Source organism: Halichoerus grypus, chromosome 2, assembly GCF_964656455.1.
Source record: "Halichoerus grypus chromosome 2, mHalGry1.hap1.1, whole genome shotgun sequence".
Lineage (NCBI taxonomy): Eukaryota > Metazoa > Chordata > Mammalia > Carnivora > Phocidae > Halichoerus > Halichoerus grypus.
The window spans coordinates 96,824,585-96,844,085 of NC_135713.1; the positions used below are offsets into that span (position 1 = coordinate 96,824,585).

Consider the following 19,501-nt stretch of genomic DNA (forward strand, 5'->3'; position numbering starts at 1 on the left):
AAAAAAAGATTTTATTTATTTGAGGGACGCCTGGGTGGCTCAGTGGGTTAAGCATCTGCCTTCAGCTCAGGCCATGATCCCAGGGTCCTGGGATCGAGCCCCGCATCGGGCTCCTTGCTCAGCAGGGAGTCTGCCTCTCCCTCTGCCCCTCCCCCCCCACTCGAATCCGTACTCTCTCTCTCTCTCAGATAAATAAATAAATTAAAAAAAAAAGATTTTATTTATTTGAGACAGAAAGAGAGCGAGCACAAGCAGGGGAAGCTGCAGGCAGAGGGAGAGGGAGAAGCAGACTCCCCGCTGAGCAGGGAGCCCGATGCAGGGCTCCATCACAGGACCCTGAGATCATGACCTGAGCCAAAGGCAGACACTTAACTGACTGAGCCACCCAGGTGCACCAAAAATTCTCATATTTGTAATAAATTAAACATATGGGTATAATAAATGAAACATGTGAGTATGGTGGATGTTAAGTTATTTTTGAATAGTCCAATATAATTTTCAAACTTACTAAAACTCTTATACCTCTTAACTCAAAATTTCAAATCTAAGTCAATTATTCACTCATTTTAAATTGAAATCACAAAGCTCATTGGTTAGATGCTCTAATTTGCCAGATTTTCTTAATGTTCCAAATACTTTTTTTAAAAAAAGATTTTATGTATTTATTTGACAGAGAGAGACACAGCAAGAGAGGGAACACAAGCAGGGGGAGTGGGAGAGGGAGAAGCAGGCCTCCCGCGGAGCAGGGAGCCCAATGAGGGGCTCGATCGCAGGACCCTGGGAATATGATCTGAGCCGAAGGCAGACGCTTAATGACTGAGCCCCCCAGGCGCCCCTGTTCCAAATACTTTAAATGCCAAACATATACAGATTGTTCCTTGTGGCAGACAGACCTGAAAGTGAGCCCCAATATTTTCCCATCTCCGGGTGTACATTCTTTAGTTTAATCCCCACCCCTTGGGTGTGGGCAAGACCCGTGACTTGCTTTTAACAGATAGAATATGGCAAAGGTGGTGTTATGTCAGTCCTTTGATTAGGTTGTAGTATATGGGAAAGATGATGGGATGTCACTCCTATGATTATGTTATGTTACAAAAGACTCTGTTATAGCAGAATGGAATGAGAGATTTTCCTTGGGTTTGATGAAGTAAACAGCCATGTTGGACAAGCCTGCTGTGGACTGAATATTTTTGTCACCCCCAATATTCATATGTTAAATCCTAACCCCCAATGTGATGATATTAGGAGGTAATTAGGTCATGAGCATGGAGCTCTCATGAGTGGGATTAGTGGAAGCCCAGAGAGCTCTCTTGCCATTTCTTTGCCGTGTGAAGATACGAGTGAGTAGAAGGCATCAGTCTGCAACCTGGAAGAGGGTCCCCACCAGACCCCCACCATGCTGGCACCCTGCTATCTGATTTCTAGCCTCCAGAACTCTGAAAAACCATTTTCTGTTGTTCATAAGCCACCTGGCATATAGTCAGTACTCAAAATAGTTGGAGATAATGGGGTAATGCTTTTTTAAATTACCCTGCCAAGCCATGAATCAAGTATAGGAGTAAAGTAAGACATTCTCCTTTCTTAAAGCCTGCCAGAAGCTGTGCTTCAGCAAATATGGAGAGCAAACCAGGGAAAAGAGTATCATTGCATCCAGGAAAAGGAAACACAGCAGAAGAGAAATAGTTTGATAGAGAAGGAAATTCTCAGGATGATAGCTGTGCAGCAGGGCTTTCGAGCAAGCAGCCCGTACAGACTGAGGTGGGGGGTGGAGTGCAAGGGGGGGGGTTTCAAAAAAAAAGAAAAGGGAAATAGATTATCTAATATGCTTGTGCACTGTAGGGAAGAAAAAAAGTCTTACTGAGAGTTACTTGAAGAACAGATGGACCACTTGGGAAAACATTAAAGATAGGTATGTAGAAAATAGAATTTTAAAAATTATTAATTCCAGGAAAAATAAAAATTTGTGAAGATACAACATGTAATTTATTGGATCATCATTAAAGCATATTTACACAGCCATAATAATACATTGACTGTTTTTTTCAAGTTTATTTTTTTTAGTAATCTCTACACTGAACGTGAGGTTCAAACTCACAACCCCAAGACCAAAAATCTCATGCTCTTTTAACTGAGCCAGGCAGGTGCCCCAATACATTGACCATTGATTTATCTAGAATTTCGTATCCTGGAGGAGAAGGGAAGTAGGAATATAATAGACCAATTCATCATCTACCTAAGAGGAAGTTAACTGATATCAAATTGATAAATCAAGAAATAGCAGTATAAATATATTACTTAGAAACATGAGGATAAATGCTAGGTTAAAGAAAAAAAAAAAAACTAAATTAGTTCAAATTAGGTACCTCCAGGGAATAAGGGACAGAGATTTTTCCTTAAGATCTTTTAATGCTATATTGAGCACCTAATATATGCCAGGCATACACCTCCTTCTCCTCAAGACCCCAGTCATCAGAGTCAGTGGTCTCCCAAAGAGCCATATGACAAGGCCTCTCATTGCCTCTCCCAAGACCCTGTTCCATCCATTACTGCTTCTTTTGTTTTGGTCATCAGTCAGTCTCTCCCTCTCCATTGGCTTCTTTCCCTTTGTTTATAACGGTATCCAAGAACTTCCAGCTTGGCAAACTGACTGGCCAACTTTGGCTTCTTTCCCTGAACTCTGATTTCATTTCTTGGCATAGACTATTGTTGGAATGCTATCCACTACTGATGAGCCCTTGTTGGGCTGGCTCCAGGACCTCCCACGTGTGGGTACTTGTCGGGCACTCTGTACACTGCAGCGTGGGGCACATAAAGCCAGCCTACCTGCAGTGATGGGCGTTTAGAAGTCAGAAGTACAATCACCATGGAAATAACTAGAAACAAGAAGGGAAAGAGAAAAAAGAGTCGAGGGTGACACCAAAAGAGAGCAGGACCATTTCTGACATTGGGAACTCAAGAGCAGGACATTTGGCAAGGGAGGTAAAGGATATGATACATTTGGCTTGAAACCAATTGAGTTTGAAGTTTGTAGAATTGAGTTGTAATCAGAGTATCGTGGACAGATTAATTAGGATCCAGAAGCAGTGAAATACAGTGGGTAAGGTTTTAGAATTAATGTATGCTAGATTCATATTCTGGCTTTACCAGTTACTAACTGAATGACTATTGGTAAATTACTTAGCTTCTCCGAAGCTCAGTTTCTTTTCATCTGCAAAATGGGGATTATATCTTGATGAGACAGCAGGCATGACCAGTTTGAGATGTCACCAGGGAAAGGCCACATGAATCAGAAAGAACAATCTGGCTATAGTCGGAAGAGTAGATTAGAGATGTCAAGATGGCAGGTCAGTACACCGACTGCCGTACTGCAGAAGATCACGGATGACAGGCTCGAGGGGTAACTGAGGGAGGGGGCAACCAGGGGTCGAGAGAAATGAGAAAATTTAGGAAATACTTGGGAGATAGAACCAGTAGGAGGCAGTGATTGATTGGCTTGGCGGCGGGGGGAGGGATCAGAGGATGTCAGCGCTTCGCCTGTATGCTTCCAGATCCCTTTGCCATTTTCAGGTTCCAATAGCCAACATGGGCAAGGAGAGCCAGAACTACCCAGGATTTACAGCTCCCTGAGGAGAGCCCTAGCAAATGACTCCTGATGCAGAAAGAAGTATAACTACTCCAGATTCCTCGCTCCTGCTCCGGACCTCTGTGAGGTATGGCTGTCTCCAGAATCCTCATGGAGTTGAGCCTAAATTGCCCTTCATGGGATTTTGTTTGATGTCAAATACTTGCTTCACCTCCTTCTCTTCCCTGTCTCTCTTTCCCACTCCCATACTGGGTTTTCTTGGCAGCACGTTCTGATTGATCATTTTCACATGAATCCTCATCCCAAGGTCTGCTTCTGGGGAGTTCACCCTAAGACAGTGTGGTAGTCATTAAAGCTGCTTATGAATTTTTCTACTCTCTGTCTTCTGGGCACTCTGTAGGGTTTTGCTTCCCGGCCTCCTGTGGTGGGGTGAGGGAGCCAAGTTATCAGCTCTAGCAGAGGTGACGTGTGTTGCTTCTGAGCTGAGCATCATATTGCCAGAATGAAACCCCTCAGAGCTCTTTTTCCTCTGTTGTGTTGGCCAAAACTGTTCCAGGTGGTGACTATGTTATCAGCCTGGGACCCAGAGTCAGTGTGACAAAGGGGAGCAGAGCCCCAGCTCTGATTCAGTAGTCAGAGTGAAAAAGAAACTTCCGTTGTGTTAAGCCACTGAGAGGTGGGAGGTATACACTGTGCTGCAACGTGACCTAGCAAATCTTGACAGATACAGAGGAATGGGAAAAAGAGAAGAATCGAGGATGACTAAGATTTCTTTTTTTTTTTTAAGATTTTATTTATTTATTTATTTGACAGAGAGAGACATAACGAGAGAGGGAACATGAGCAGGGGGAGTGGGAGAGGGAGAAGCAGGCCTCCCGCCGAGCAGGGAGCCCGTTGTGGGGCTCGACCCCAGGACCCTGGGATCATGACCTGAGCCAAAAGCAGATGCTTAACGACTGAGCCACCCAGGCGCCCCATGACTAAGATTTCTGACTTGGGCTATTGAATGGATGAGATTAGCATTCTTTGGGGTTGGGAAAAACAAGGAGAATGAACTTTGTTTACTTTCTTTCTTTTTTTTTTGGTGGGAAATTAAGTACAGTTTTAAACTTTCTGAGTTTGAGATTCTTGCGGAAATCCAAATTGAGATGTTGAGAAGATCGTTGGTTTTGAGTCTCTGTAGAATGATGTGGGCTGGAGACAGGCCCTTGGGACATAAGTAGTAAATTAGGAAAATAGGAATAGAAAATCAAGACCAAGGGGAAAATAGAATGTATCTGTGTTAATGATAAACATTAACTAACAGGCTATGATTGAAATTTAAACTGGGCATTGAGCTTCACAGCCAGAGAAATAGGGGACACACATTCTGATACATGGCTTTCACTGTTGGAAAGAAATAAGTACATCAGTTCCTTCAAGAAACTAAAGTTCTGAATGTCTCCCTCCCACTTCAACCAGAGTAGCTTCTGAATAATATTGTCTTAGAGTAAGGATTTCATGACCAAAGAAACTTGGAAAACTATAGGTGATCTCCCCTGAGTATCAATTCTTTGGGCTAGATTTCTGATACAAATTGAATGGCAGCAAACTCAATATATATTCTCTGAGGAATTCCAAATAGAAGAGAGTCCTGTGGGTACCTAGGCAAAGCCGACTTTTCTCCAGGAAGAAGCTTTGGAACTTTCCCACCATTCACTTTAGCTCTCTGAGTTGTCCTATGAAGTTGAGTTCTGTGGCTTGTAGCCCATCTTGATCTCCCCGGGTTGGGACAGTGCTGCTCTGTTAGTCAGCGTCCCCACTGAATAGTAACTGCTTCTGCTTTTGTCACCATGAAACTTTCCCCACAAGTATTATAATGTCTTCAACAGAGCAGAAGGAAATAATCGACCACAAAGGGGCCTGGAAGTGATTTTAATCACTGAGAATGACATTGCAAAATGACTACAATACTTAGTTCATGTGATGGGTAAGGTTTGATTTCACAGGACAGCAAATCAACTCACTTCACTGAACAGCCATGGTCTTTGGTAAAACACTCGTAGACTTGTCTGGATCTAGTAAGTTTTATGAGAGCAAAAGAAGAATTCTGGCATATATAAAAAATATCAGCATTTGAAAAAAAAAGCAACCATAGGAAAGAAAATGGGGGAAAAGTCACAAAAAATAAAAATTTTAAATTTAGGGGTGCCTGGGTGGCTCAGATTGTTAAGCATCTGCCTTCGGCTCAGGTCATGATCCCAGGGTCCTGGGATTGAGCCCCACGTCTGGCTCCTGCCTCCTGCCTCCTGCCTCCTGGCTCCTGGCTCAGTGGGGAGCCTGCTTCTCCCTCACCCTCTGCGTCTCCCCTGCTCATGCTCTCTCTCTCTCTGTATCTCTCTGTCTCAAATGAATAAATAAAATCTTAAAAAAAAAAAGATTTTAAATTTAAATGCCATATAAGAGCACCAATATATGCTCAGTATGACATCATGATTAAAAGTCTTATTTTATAGAGTCAATTAAGTGGACTAAAGCATATTTTTGAACTTCATGGTAATGTCCAGAAAAGCAGCCATCATCCTTTGAAATGCAGAGGGAATGATCCTCCTCCCCTAACATGCAGTATTTAGATTTTTTACTATTTATTCAGACTCCTGGTTATTTATTGCAGACTTGTAAATGCTAGGTTTGGGGATGAAGGTTGGGGCTGGGAAGGTAAAAAGCAGTTGGAGACATAGTCTTCCTGACCTTCCAAGGTCAGAGTCAGCATCTTCTCCCCCTGCCTCTGGGACCTTCCTGATTTTCCAACAGGTCCTGGCTGGGCACACTCTGGGCTCTGTACTAGAACTGAGTGTGAGGGAGACAAGAAGGCTGGTATCCATGCAAGACTCTAAGACCCAGCACAGCAGCCTCAGAAACACACTGCTTCCCACCAGCCTGGCCCAGCCCTTCCCAGAACTTGTCAACTGGTGGTTCAGACCCAATTTTGCCTCTTTCCAGCCTGAGGTTTGGGCCACCAGCTTGGGACCCAGCAGACCCTGCTCAGGACACTTGGTGCATTCCCTCTTGCTTGTTCCCCGCCTTCTCTCCTGGGGCCATACTACTTGAATCACTGAGTCTAATTTGCCTTGGTTGCAGGCTTGGGTCCAGTGCCCTTTCCTTGATGTTGAGATAAGCGTCAAGAGCACAGGGATCATGTCCAGGTTCGGCTGAGCTCCCCAGGCGGGTACTGCTTGAGAAAAGGACCAGCCCTTGGTGATTTCTCCTCCCCAGACTCTCAAGGGAGGGGCCCTGAGATCCAGAGTGCCTGAGGCTTCCTGTTCGGAAAGCTGTCTCCAGGACTTTGGACACTTACAGACTGGGCTATATGAATTCAGCAGGTCTCACTCCAGGGTCAGAATGTGAGTCTGCTTTTGTTTTTTCATCACTTTTATTCCTTGAATCGATGTTGTTTGATGGCAAGTTGTCTTTAATAAGTCATGTGTTCTTTGCAAAAAAAACAAAAACACAGAAGCAAAGATTTAAGTGTTCTCCTTATTCTCCCAATTATAATGGGTTCCAGAGTGCTTGATGGAAAACTTTTCAACTGTAAAAACACTCATAGAATTGGCAAAGCATGGAACAAGAATAAAAAGCTGGTATTAGACACAAAAAGCACAAGCCGTGGAGAAAAAGATTAATAAATTTAGGCATTTTAACAAAAAATTTCCATTCATTAAGAGATAAAAATAACTAAATCTTTGTATCCGAAGTCACTAATAATAATCATGATAAATAGTTACACAGTGCTTTCTATGTGCTAGGCACTGTTCTTTTTTCTTTTCTTTTTTTTTTAAAGTAGGCATGGAGCCCAATGCAGGGCTTGAACTCACAACCCTGAGATCAAAACCTGAGCTGAGATCAAGAGTCAGATGCTTAACTGACTGAGCCACACAGGTGCACTGTTTTAAGTATGTTATATATATTAACTTGTTTAATAATAGTCTCTTCATTTTACACGTGAGGAAATTGAGGCACAGAAATTTTTTTTAAGTGAAAAACCATGGACCAGGAGAATATATCCAAAGTGTGTATATGTACACACAAACATGGAATTCCTGCAAAACAATAAATACAATAAAAATCACAACAGAAAAAAAAAATCACAACAGAAAACTGGGCAAAGGATAGGAACAGAAGAGGAGACCCAACTCTGCTCTTAAAATATAAAAGATGGGGCACCTGGGTGGCTCAGTCAATTAAGTGTCTGACTTTGGCTCAGGTCATGATCTCAGGGTCCTGGGAATCGGCCCCCAATCGGGTCCCATGCTCAGCCGGGAGTCTACTTGGCCCCCTGCCCTTCCCCCCACTTGTGCTTGCTCTCTCTCAAATAAATAAATAATTTTTTTTTAAATGTAAAAGATATGCAGTGTGCCTTGGTGGCTCAGTTGGTTAAGCATCAGACTCTTGATTTCGGCTCAGGTCGTGATCTCAGTGTCCTGAGACTGAGCTCTGCATAGGTCTCTGCTCAGTGGGGAGTCTGCTTGAGATTCCCTGCCTCTCTTTCTCCCTCCACCCCTCCCCCTGCTCTCTCTCTCTTTCTCTCTTTCCCTCTCTAAAATAAATAAATAAATCTTTAAAAATAATAATAAAAAATGTAAAAATGTGCAATCTCAGTAGTAATCGGAGAAATGCATAGAAAATAATGAGGTCGCATTTCCACTGCATCCACTCAGCAAACTTTTTTTTTTTAAGATTTTATTTATTTATTTGACAGAGAGAGAGACAGCGAGAGAGGGAACACAAGCAGGGGGAGTGGGAGAGGGAGAAGCAGGTTTCCCGCGGAGCAGGGAGCCCGATGCGGGGCTTGATCCCAGGGCCCCAGGACCATGACCTGAGCCGAAGACAGACGCTTAATGACTGAGCCACCCAGGCGCCCCCGCTCAGCAAACGTTTAAGACTAACGACACCAAGTGTTGGTCAAGAATGTACAACAATCAGAATATTAGTACGTTCCTGGCAGCAGCGTAAACTGCACAAACATGTGGAAGAAAATCTAACCTTATGAAGTATAAAGTCGAATAGGCTCACCCCTTACAACACAGTAATCCCATCCCTAAACATATACTCCAGAAAATACAAACTCATGAAGGCAGACACATGGATGAGAATATCCACTGAGCAGTTTACAATGGCTAGCTCTTGGAAACCATCTTAATTTCTACCAATAGGAGACAGATTGTAATTGATTCTTATACTAGACAAATACACACAGTGAAAATTACTGACACCCACCTGCTAAGCTGTGTCTCTGTGTGCCTCTCCACCGCCCTCCCTCCACAGCTTGCTGGCCCCATCTGTTCGCGTGGTCTTACTGTGAACAATGAAACACGTTTTTTTTTTAAGATTTTATTTATTTGAGAGAGAGAGAGCTTGAGAGAAAGAGATCACAAGCAGTGGGGAGGGGCAGAGGGACAAGTGGACTCCCCGCTGAGCAGGGAGCCCGATGCGGGCCTCGATCCCAATACCCTGAGATCATGACCTGAGCCAAAGGCAGACACTTAACCGACTGAGCCACCCAGGCAACCGGCAATCACAATTAGTTGTGTTTCAATTAAATTATAGCTCTTCTCCATATTTTCTCCCTGAGATTTCCCAATAGCACTTTCTCCTTTTTTTGAAATTGAAGAGCTTTAGAATTCTTCAGTCACATATTTAGACACGATTGCTTGTTTTTCTCCTCCAGAGGGATAACCACACCATAGTGTACATGACTTGCTTGTTTTATTCTGTGGCAGCCTTATTTCTAAATCACTGGGTGGGGGACATCCCACTGTGGCCTCCATATAGGAGAAAACAACTTTTCACAATGTGCTGAGTTTTGAAAGAGGATTCGAGTTTGCCCCGCACACGGTGGCAGGTGAGGGCGTCCCAGCTTGAGGAAGGAAAATACGTAAAAGCACAGAGAAGTGAAGCAGCTGGGCTTGTTCATGGAACTAGGAGCAGTTTACAAAGCTCGCAGTGCGACTGAAGCAGTGTCGAGTTTAAGTCCTCCCATGGGGAGTCAGTCTGAAAGAGGGAGGGCTTTGTCTCTTAGGAGTGGGGGAGAGAGCACGGAACACCGGCGTTTCACTTCATCTCCGCCTGATTCTGGCCTGGCTTTCAGTCCGCTTCCCCTAAGGTCTTTCTTTGTCACCGTAGCAAGTTGCACCAGTATGGTGATCTTGAAGACAACTGCTGAGAGGACCCCAGGTTGGTTGTTTTTTTTTTTTTTTTAAGATTTTATTTATTTATTTATTTGAAAGAGAGAGAATGAGAGAGAGAGAGAGAGCACATGAGAGGGGGGAGGGTCAGAGGGAGAAGCAGACTCCCTGCTGAGCAGGGAGCCCGATGTGGGACTCGATCCCGGGACTCCTGGATCATGACCTGAGCCGAAGGCAGTCGTTTAACCAACTGAGCCACCCAGGCGCCCCAGGTTGGTTTTTTTTTAAAGATTTTATTTATTTATTTGACAGAGAGAGACACAGCGAGAGAGGGAACACAAGCAGGGGGAGTGGGAGAGGGAGAAGCAGGCTTCCCACCGAGCAGGGAGCCCGATGCGGGGCTTGATCCCAGGACCCTGGGATCATGACCTGAGCCGAGGGCAGACGCTTAACAACTGAGCCACCCAGGCGCCCCATGGACCCCAGTTTTGAGGAATGTACTCAGGAGGAACACTATTCCTTTTCTCCCCAATTGTAGATCCTTCTAAAAAGTGGCCAGAATGGCTGAGGAGGAGGCCAGAAATGGGAGGCAGGCAGCCACCTGACCACGCAGGGCTTGGGACAACGTGCTAAGTGCCTGTTCGTAACCAGTATGTGAGGGGCAGTCAGCAAAAGTTCCAGAGTTTGAGAGGAACACATACATCCCCTCACACGTAAACAGATATGTGTATGTATAGATAGACACACTATATATAGAGACATTAGATTCTCTAAAAATGTATCAAGTACATATATAAATATACATACATTGCTTAGTTTACTATACTCATACACACATATGGTGTGTATATACACATATGTACACAGACAGATACACATATGTGTGTACGTATATACAGTCCGGTATGAACATACAAAGAATATTATATGTGTGGTTTATATGTTTGTGTGTATACGTGTGTGTGTGTGTGTATGTAGAGAGAGAGAAAGAAACAGAGAGAGAGAGACAAAGAGAGAAACTGATGGGTACCTTCATCCAGTGCTTACCTCTGAGGGCTGAATTGTAAGGGGGACTTTTACTTCCTATTTTATACCCTGCAGTGTTATTTGAATTTGATAAAAGAGCATACGTTGATTTGGTAATACAAAAATCTTTTTTTTTTTTTTTTTTTTTTTATCTACTTGAGAGAGAGAATGAGAGAGAGAGAGACCACATGAGAGGGGGGAGGGTCAGAGGGAGACGCAGACTCCCTGGTGAGCAGGGAGCCTGATGCGGGACTCGATCCCGGGACTCCAGGATCATGACCTGAGCCAAAGGCAGTCGCTTAACCAACTGAGCCGCCCAGGCGCCCGGTAATACAAAAATCTTAAAAGCATAAATATTTAGGGAACATTATGTAGCTATAGGCTAATAATGAACATTTTTTTAATGAGTTGCCCAATGTTTTACGGAAATACCAGAGCTGTGGCCCTCTTGGATGGCAAGAGGCCTAGGCTGCAGGAGGATGGAGGTGGGGACAGGCTGGAGATCAGTCAGGACCCATTGCAGTAGGTCCAGGAGAAAATGAGGTGTGAATTATATGCACTCTTTCATTGCTGAGGTTTTGCTCCTGCTCTTCCCCAGATGGGGAATCTGCCCTCCTGCCTCATTTCTCCACCTACTGAGATTCTGCTCATCCTTTGAGGCTGAGTTCAAATCTTGGTTTCTCTGTAAAGTCTCTGCATTCCTACCGCTTGGTAGAGTTACCTCCTTAGCGTTTCCATGGCACTCTGTTTCTTCAAGTATGGCTTTTCTTTCTGCCTTGTTCTATCAGTAGTCATTTATCTCCTAACCAGACTGTAACAACTTTGAGGATAAGAGCCATTTCCTAGGGTGCCTGAGTGGCTTCAGTTGGTTAAGTGACTGCCTTTGGCTCAGGTCATGATCCTGGAGTCCCAGAATCAAGTCCCGCATCGGGCTCCCTGCTCCTCGGGGAGTCTGCTTCTTCCTCTGTCCCTCCCCCCTCTCATGTGCTCTCTCTCTCTCATTCTCTCTCTCAAATAAATAAAATCTTTTTTAAAAAAAAAGAGCCATTTCCTAGCATTAAAAAAAAAAACAACTCACAGTTTTAGTGCAAGGCTTTGCATGTCACAGATTCTCAATAAATGCCCATTGAATGAAAATCATTTAAAAAAACATATATTGAGGGGCGCCTGGGTGGCTCAGTTAGTTAAGCATCTGCCTTGGGCTCGGGTCATAATCGTGGAATTTTGTGCTCCAGCCCTGAGCCCTGCGTCAGACTCCCTGCTCAGCGGGGAGTCTGCTTTTCTCTCTGCTGCTCCCCCTGCTTGTGCTGGCTTGCTCTCTCTCTCTTTCTGTGTCAAATAAATAGATAAAAAAAAAAAAATCTAAAAAAGAGAAACAACCCAACATATATTGAGATAGAAGCCTTTTTAAAGCTATAATTTCATTTTTTCTCTATTGACGTCACTTATCATAAATCCTTTTCTCCTAATTTTATTACACTTAAGTTAAAAAGAAACTGATGATAATAACCATACCCCAAAATAAAAGCTTATTTTTCCAGACAGTATAGTTTGATATTATGCACATCAGCATCAACTTTGCGGGATTTCAAACTCTTGGTCCATAAGAATCACCTAGCAAGGGAGTGTTACACACACACACACACACACACACACACACACACACTTTGGTTTCATTGGTCTGAGGTGGCCGTCATTTTAGACGTTCCTCAGGTGATATTAGCTTGCAGCCAGGGGAAGTTTTACTGCTTTAGGTGATTGACTTATGCCCAAGGCATTTCTTTTGAAATCCTCTACCAGAAAGAGATCAAAGACTTCACTTAGATTCACTTGAGATCAATCTCACTTGGCCATCTGGCTGACTCCCTGGATCCTCCTCATTTTCACCAAAATTCTAGCAAGATTTGAACTTCCCTTCATTGTCTCCACAACACACACACGGGTCAGTAGCTTTATTCTTACTTTACTTTTTTCACTTTTTTAAAGCTTCCCTCATAATTTGACAAATTATAATGAATTTTGTCTTTTTGCTTTTGTAGTTCACTGTAAATGCCTTTTTATTTTTCAAAAACATACCAAGCATATTAAAATATAGATACACGTGTATTGCATACATGCAAACACACATAGACACGTGTGTGTCTGTCTTTCCCTGTATTGTTCTGCACCTTGCTTTGCTATTTTAAACTTGTTTTGAGATTTTTTTTCTTTTAAATTTATTTATTTGACAGAGAGAGACACAGCGAGAGAGGGAACACAAGCAGGGGGAGTGGGAGAGGGAGAAGCAGGCCTCCTGCTGAGCAGGGAGCCTGACGAGGGGCTCGATCCCAGGACCCTGGGATCATGACCTGAGCAGAAGGCAGACGCTTAATGACTGAGCCACCCAGGCGCCCCTGTTTTGAGATCTTTCAAACATATAGATGAGTATATAAGAAATGAACAGTTAATAAATAGAACAGTACATTAAAATAGCCAATAAACATATGAAAATACTCTCAATCTCATTGTAATTAGGAAAATACATATTCAAACTAGAGTCAGAATGCATTTTACATCAATTAGCCTAAAACTTAAAAAGTCTGACAAGAATTATGAAGCAATGGAATCCCGAAATACTGTCGATTTGAATAGAAATTAGTACAAGTACTTTGGACAAGTTGGCAGTACCCAGTGTATTAGTCAGCCATTGCCACAGTAATGCTGTGGGATAAAACCAAACACCTCTCAAGTCAGCAAAGATTTTTTTTCATTTATTTGTTTTAGAAAGAGCAAGAGCAAGCAAGGGGCGGGAAAAGGACAAGCAGACTCTGCACTTAGCTCGGAGCCTGATGCGGGGCTCAATCTCAGGACCTGAGACCATGACCTGAGCTGAAATCAGGAGTCAGACACTTAACTGACTGAGCCACCCAAGCACCCCAGCAAAGGTTACTTAAGTAAGACAGAAAATAAAAATAAATGAAAGAAAACTGTGCTAAATTAAACTCCATTAACTCCTCATTAGCACTATTTAAAAGAGTGAAAAGAGAATCTACAGACTAGGAAAAGGCATTTCCAGTAATATGTTCTACAAAGGAATCTAGAACATATAAAGAACTACAAATCAGTAAGAAAAAGACAGAAATTAAAATTAAAAATAGGCAAAGATTTAAACAGTCACAAAAGAAGATACTCAAAAGACCAATAAGCATATAAAAGGTTGTTGTCCATAAATCGGTTGGAAGTAAAAGAATGGGAAAAGATATACCATGCAAACAGTAAAGGAGAGCTGGAGTGACTACTAATACCAAAGTAGACTTTAATACAAAAGTTAGTAGAGATAAACAGGGATATTTTATAATGATAAAAGGATCAGGAAGATATAATAATTATACAGATGTGTACATTTACCTAAAAATGAGCCCCAAAAGACATAAAGCAGAGCTTGACAGAATTGAATGAAGAAATAAGCAATTCAGTGATAATAGTTGGACTTGAATATGCAAATTTCAATAATGGATAGAGTGACTAGAAAGAAAGGCAGCAGGGGGATTGCCTGGGTGGCTCAGTCTGTTAAGTGTCTGCCTCGCCTCAGGTCATTAACCCGGGGTCCTGGGATTGAGCCCCACGTCAGGCTCACTACTCAATGGGGGAGTCTGCTTCTCCCGCTGCCCCTCCCTCTGCTCATGCGCTCTCTCTCCCTTTCTCTCTCAAATAAATAAATAAATAAAATCTTAAAAAAAAAAAGGAAAGAAAGGCAGCAAGGAAATAGAAGATTTTAAGAAGACTATTCACCAACTCATGGACATACATAGAACAGTCTTCCCCCCCACAATGATGAATACGCATTTTCTTAAGTACGCGTGAAATATTCTCCAGGATGGACTTTGTTGTAGGCCATAAAACAAATTGCAACAAATTTTAGAAGATTAAAATCATGCAAGGTATGTTCTCTGGTAATAGTGGAATGAAATTAGAAATTAATAACAGAAATTTGGGAAATCTATAAGTATGTGAAAATTAAATAACATGCTCCTGAATAACAAATGGGTCCAAGAAGAAATCCCAACAGAACTTAAAAAGTAGTTTGAAGTGAATGAAAACAAAAGTACAACATAGCAAAACTTAGGGGAAGCAACAAAAATAGTGCCAAGAGGGAAATTTATACTTGTAAACAGTTAGATTGACAAAGAAGAAAGATCTCAAATCAATAACCCGATCCCCCACTTAAAGAGACTAGAAAAAAAAAGAGCATACTAAATCCAAAGCATGACAAATGAAATGAATAATAAATATTAGAGTGGAAACAAATGAAATAGAGAAAAGAAAAATAATGGAGAACTTCAACAAAGCCAAAAATTGGTTTTTTTAAAAGACTGACAAAATTGAAAAGCCTTTAGATAGACTGACCATGACAAAGAAAGAAGACCTGAATTACTAAAATCAGAGGTAAAGGGGGGGTTATTACTATCCACCTTATAGAAATCAAAAAGAGTATAAGGGAATACCATGAACAAATGCATGTCAACAAATTAGATAATCTACATGAAAAGGACAAATTCCCAAAAACACACAAATACCCAAAACTGATTCAAGAAAAAAATAGGGGGCGCTTGGGTGGCTCAGGTAGTTAAGTGCCCAACTCTTGGTTTTAGCTCAGGTTGTGATCTCATGGGTCATGGGATCAAGCCCCACATCAGGCTCTGCAATCAGTGGGGAGTCTGCTTGAAAATTCTCTCCCTCTGCCCTTTTACCCACTCTCTCTCTCATAAATAAATAAATCTTTTAAAAAAGAAAAGAAAAAATAGATAATATGAATAGACTGACAATAAGTAAAGAGATTGAATTAGTAAACAAAAAGTACCCATCAAAAAAAGCCCAGGTACAAATAGCTTCACTGCCAAATTCTACCAAACATTTATTTATTTATTTATTTATTAAAGATTTTATTTATTTATTCATGAGAGACAGAGAGAGAGAGAGAGAAGCAGGCTCCCAAGGAGCAGGGAGCCCGATGCGGGACTCGATCCTAGGACCCTGAGATCATGACCTGTGCTGAAGGCAGACACTTAACCATCTGAGCCACCCAGGTGCCCTCTACCAAACATTTAAAGAATTAGTACAGTGGTGCCTGGCTGGTTCAATCAGTGGAGCATGCGACTATCTCAGGGTCGTGAGTTCAAGCCCCACATTGGGTATAGGGATTACAGAAAGAAAGAGGGAGGGAAGGAGGGAGAGAGGAAGGAAGGAAGAGGGAGAGGGAGAGAGAGAGAGAGAGAGGGAGGGAGGGAGGGAAGGAGGAAGGAAGAAAGGGAAACAAAGAGAACAAATTCTTCTCAAAGTCTACCAAAAAAACAGGAGTACTTTCTAACTCATTCTATGAGTTCAGTATAATGTGATAATAAAGACAGACATCACAAAAAAAGAAAACCACAGACCAGTATCACTTATGAACATAGGTGCAAAAATCCTCTGCAAATACTGGAAAACTAAATCTCACATCATATAAAAAGGATTATACACCATAACCAAGTGAGACTTATCCCCAAGAATGCAAGGTTGGTTCAACATGTGAAAGAATTGATGTAATACATCGTATTAATAGAATAAAGGAAAACCACGGGATCATCTAAATAGAGAAAAGATATTTGACAAACTCCAACACCTTTTCATAATGAAAACACTCAACAAAATAGGATGGAAGGAAACTTCCTCAGCCTGATAAAGATCATCCATGAGAAACCCATAGCTAAAATCATACTTACTGGTAAAATACTGAAAACTTTTTCCCTAAGATCAGAAACAAGACAGAGATATCTGTTCTCATCACTTCTATTTAGCATTGTCTTGGAGGTTCAGGCCAAGCAATTAGGCAAAAACAAACAAAAAAAGAATCAAGATGGGAAAAGAGGAAGTGAAAGTACTTCTGTTCCTGAACCTCAAAGTTGGCCCATCACTTAAAAGACCAATATTCAAGAGACAGGTTTTGATTGGAAAGGAATTTGAGCTTTATTCGGGAGTCCAGCCACCTGGGGAGTAGGCAGACTCTTGTCCCAAAACCAACTCCAAGCTTTCTGCCTGGCCCAGGGGTTTTTAAAGGGGTTTAAGGTAGTTAATCAGCAAAGGGAGTGCAGTGGCCTGCAACATGTCTTGATCACATGCGGAGTGCATGGTGCCAGCAACAGACATTATCTCAGTGCTTGGGGGGATGTGCCAGGAGGTGCAGTTCCTGTTCTGTGATGTGCAGGAGTACTTTGTTCTTTCCGCAAAGGAGGGCAAGTTCTACAGATACACAAAGGGAGGTTAGTGAAATCATTTGTGTGACCTAAAAAAGAAAAACATTTTGCTAGAAAAGCCAAGGCAGCTTCAGACAGGAACATGGGGTCCTTCACTCCTCAAGGCCCATGGTCTGTCTGCTACGGATCTGGGGACTTAGGTCAGCATCTAAGGAGTGCATTAGCCTGAAGCAAGTTAATCCTTAGGACCCGCTGGAGTGCTGTTACACTTCTGTCTGCAGATGACATGATCTCGTATGTAGAAAACTCTGAAGAATCCACCAGAAAACTATTAAAGCTGATAAACAAGTTAAATTCAAGTGGCAGGATACAAGATCGGTATAGGAAAATCAATTGAATTTCTGTACTCTAGCAACAAACAACCTGAAAATTAAATTAAGAAAATAATTTCATGTATAGTAGCATCAGAAAGAATAAAATAAGAATACCTGTAACTGAGGAAGTGCAAGACTTGCATACTGCAAACAACAACACATTGTTAAAAAAAAAAAAGCAAAGAGGATTTAAATACATGAAAAGACATCCAGTGTTTATATATTGGAAGACACGATATTTTTAAGATGACAATACTATGCAAATTGAACTACAGATTCAGTGCGATCTGTATAAGAATCCAAGTGCCTTTTTTGCAGAAATGGACGAGCTGATCCTAAAATTCGTATAAAAATGTGCCGAACGATTTTGAAATGATTGCTGTCCATCAATACGAGAAGGGGCGAATCAATCATGACATTTTTATACAATGGGGTACCACACAGAAATTAAAAAAAAAATTCTTCAACATTCCACAACACAGCTGATTCTTACACACACAAGGTTGAGCAAAAGGGGCCAGACAAAAAAGTTCATAATGTAAGTGTACTAAGTTCTATTTACATGAAGTTCAAAAACAGGCAAATCTATGGTGTCAGATATCAGAAGAAGGGTGACCTTTAGGGAGAGGTATTGACTGCAAGGGGGAATGAGGGAGCCTGCTGACATGTTGGAAGTGCCTTATATCCTGATTTGGGTGATAGTTATCTAGTTGTCTACATATTAAAAATTCATTGAACTATACACTTAGTATTAAAGACCGTATGCACTGTACAGTAAATGTTAGACCTTAATACAAAAGAAAAAATCAAAAGTTATATCCCTTCACTTTGCCATACATGCATGACCCTCTTTGTCTCATCTCAGTTTCTCTATTGTGTTAATTAATCTCACCATCTATAAAGAGTTTTGATAAAGGTCATAGCTATGGTGCTTATTTAAAATGTGGATTCTTGGGGCAACTGGGTGGCTCAGTCATTTAAGCATCTGACTCTTGATCTTGGCTCAGGTCATGATCTCAGGGTCATGAGATCAAGCGCTGCATTGGGCTCTGCGCTCAGCAGGGAATCTGCTTGAGATTCTCTCCTCTCCTTCTCTCTCTGCCCCCCCCCATTTGTGCTTTTTCTCTCTCTCTCTCTCAAATAAATAAATAAATCTTTTTTAAAAATAATAAAAACAGGGGCGCCTGGGTGGCTCAGTTAAGCGTCTCCCTTCAGCTCAGGTCATGATCCTGGAGTGCCAGGATCCAGCCCCATATCAGGCTCCCTGCTCAGCAGGGAGTCTGCTTCTCCCTCTGCCCTTCACCCTGCTCCTGTTCTCTCTCGCTCGCTCTCTCTCAAATAAATAAAATCTTAAGATAAATAAATAAATAAATAAAAATAAAAAATAAAAAAATAAAATAAATTTAAAAATGTGGATTACTTGGTCCCATTCTAGATCTCCTGGACTGTAGTCTTCAGGGAAGAGACTCAGGACTCTGCATTTTTAGCACAGAAGCTGGAGAAGCACTGCAACTGGGAGAGCAGGAGGGAATCCACAGGACACCGAAGGCCTAGTCCACCCCATCCCCCACCCAGCTCAAATCAGCTCCACTGTAGCATTTTCAAACCAAGGCCTGGCAGAAAAATTGAGTGACATTGTGTATTGTTTCGGCCTTGATGTGGGGGAAGCAGAAGACTGTCCCTCTTCTAAGCCTTGGCAGGACATGCCTCTCCCTGTCGGATGTGTCTTTGTTTGGGTTGAAAGTTCCATCCCTTTTTTGCTCTTTTCCAAAGGAATTCAAGTGTTGTGCTTGTTGTTGTTGTTTGTTTGTTTTCCTCCCTCATCATCCTAATTGAGCTGGAGTATTCAGAGTTTCATAGGATTTTGTTCGTTTAATTTTGGGCTTTGAAGTTGGAGTAAAGGAGTTTTTGCTTTATGTTTTTAGTTAGTTATCTATGGCTTCCATATGTAAATCTTTACATGGAAAGCATTTTATGTTCTAGCATTATCTGCAGGACAGAATTTAGTCATTAATTGAGTCCCTTGTGTGGGTACGTGACGTGAAGAAATCCAGTCAGTAGTAATATTGCCACTTCCTACTTTGCAGTAGTTTTCTCAATCAGTAAATGAAGCTGGTGGTGGGGGTGTTGAACAGGTGGGTA

General features: G+C 42.0%; 1 long non-coding RNA gene across 1 annotated transcript in view; it reads right to left on the bottom strand.

Moving 5' to 3' along the window:
* The window catches only part of LOC118526977 (uncharacterized), a 33,597-nt gene extending 16,995 nt beyond the window's left edge, over positions 1–16,602 (bottom strand). Inside the window, exons 1-2 of the long non-coding RNA XR_004912911.2 lie at positions 16,515–16,602; positions 8,840–8,918 (exon numbers count right to left, since the gene is read on the bottom strand). This is a non-coding gene — a long non-coding RNA (uncharacterized LOC118526977). The remainder of the gene's footprint in view (positions 1–8,839; positions 8,919–16,514) is intronic.
* Positions 16,603–19,501: the final 2,899 nt, after the last annotated feature.